Raw genomic sequence first — 592 nt, 5'->3', positions numbered from 1 at the left:
TATGCAGCTTATTTACGTCTCAGCGGTGCTTTGTGAAAAGTAGCATTTACTTAAGAAATATAAGTTATGCTAAATTATTTTTTTTAAACAATCACAGTAAAAGTAATTCATAAAAATAAATATACTGGAATATTATGATTAATGTGCAAGCAGCATTTTATGATATAATGTAATATTAAGTTGATTTTAATTATTTTATCTGGTGGATGAATCCTAACAACACATTTATAAACTGATCATATTGTGATGTTAGTACTATTGTTTATTTGATATTAATTGTTTTTGTGATGGAAACATGAAATCACAGACAGTCTTCAGTTAAACTTCAGTAAAAATCTTTATTATCAGGTAACATTGATTAATGCAACAGTAGATCTATGTAACAACTTTAATCACTGATCGGTGAACTAAGGGACTCTAAAGTGTGGTTTTATAAATACAGTAAGACTGGAAATGTGCCTGTTGGAGAACCTGAAGTTCAACAGGATGAACATTTGTTGCCCAGCAAGCACTGATTTAGTCTGCAGTTAAAATAAAAATAATGTCTATCTGGTTGGAAAGCTTTTATTTTTTCCTATTTAAGTTCAATATA

The sequence above is a fragment of the Eutrigla gurnardus genome (assembly GCF_963514095.1).
Source record: "Eutrigla gurnardus genome assembly, chromosome: 22".
Classification (NCBI taxonomy): Eukaryota; Metazoa; Chordata; class Actinopteri; order Perciformes; family Triglidae; genus Eutrigla; species Eutrigla gurnardus.
This window is presented reverse-complemented; position numbering follows the sequence as displayed.